Below are 1322 nucleotides of genomic sequence, written 5' to 3'. Positions count from 1 at the left end.
GAGTGGTACCTTACATTCTTCTTACTTGGGTAGTTGTACAGCCTGTGTGGTATTGTTCTTGGTTCTTAATCTTGTAAGTTTCTAGGGTTCGTAATTCCTTGAGGCATAAGTTGTAACTTGCATTTGTAACCATACGAACCCATCTTAGCACGAGTTGTTCTACAAGGTCATAGATTCATAGGGAGTTCTTTAGAGGGTTCTAGAAGAGTCTTGATTCTTGTGGTGTTTCCTTTAAGTGTTTCTTGGGTCCTAACTTGGTTTAGGTTCCAAACTTGCTCCAATCAACTTGAAACCTCAAACATATTTTCATGTCCTTCATAATAGACCTTATAATAAGTACGAAACCATTTAGAGCACGTATAGACCTTGAATTTTTATAACTCGTCTTAAGGGCATTTTGGTCATTTTACCCATAATTCTTGGTTTTGCTACTTAACGTGTTCCAATGGCTTTCAAATTTTCATAATTCATCCTAGGAGTTCATTTAGTGGGCTATTTTAACGTTACTTATATCCGGAGCATTTTGATCAGTTTAGGGCCTTAACTCACAGTTCTTCTGTTTTTCTTTCATATATCCTAAATTCAACTTATTTTAGGTTCATGTGGAAAATCCAATGGATTCCTACAAGTATTTTTTAACAAAACGTCCAACGTCACTACTTACCTCGTCGTTGACATTTGGAATTTCCGTTCTTGAGCTTCTAGTATTCAAATTATCTCAAATTTTCTTCCACAGACTCCTTATTTTTTCTAGTTACTAGAACCATAAAGATTTTCGTGAGAACCGGTCAGGAAAGAGGTTAAAATTGAGAAAATTGAGGGAAGCTCAACATATACTATCTTTGACTTTTATTGGTCAAAGTTTGACCTTTGACTTTGGACTTCATCTTCTCCCTTGGTAGCTAGAAAATTCTCGATTTTTTCTTATCGAACCCCATTAGTTTTACCTTTTTAAAGCTATATATAGACATCTAATGGATTCGATCCCTCCACCAAACCTTTAGATGAAGTTTAAAGCAAGAAGTATCGACCAAGTTCACACTTTTTCGTGGTCTGTAGCACAAGTTATAACCTTCCAAAGTTAGTCGGAAAACATGTTTCTCGCCTGAGTATATCTAGAAACCTTTTGTTGGGTAGCCGATTATAAAACTTTTCAGTGCCTGATTCCTTCACGAAACTTGTTGTAAATCCCATATGAAATATGTAGGAGTTGGTAGGAAGGAAAATGTTTAACCATAGCCCTCGAATTTGGAAGAAATCCGAGAAAAAAAAACTCATAATCTAACAGCTTCAAACTTGAGTTTTAGGATTTCTCATCACTC

Source organism: Cucurbita maxima, unplaced genomic scaffold (genome assembly GCF_002738345.1).
Source record: "Cucurbita maxima cultivar Rimu unplaced genomic scaffold, Cmax_1.0 Cma_Scf00111, whole genome shotgun sequence".
In the NCBI taxonomy this organism is placed as follows: domain Eukaryota; kingdom Viridiplantae; phylum Streptophyta; class Magnoliopsida; order Cucurbitales; family Cucurbitaceae; genus Cucurbita; species Cucurbita maxima.
The sequence above is the reverse complement of the archived record's forward strand: the minus strand, read 5'-3'. Positions refer to the sequence as shown.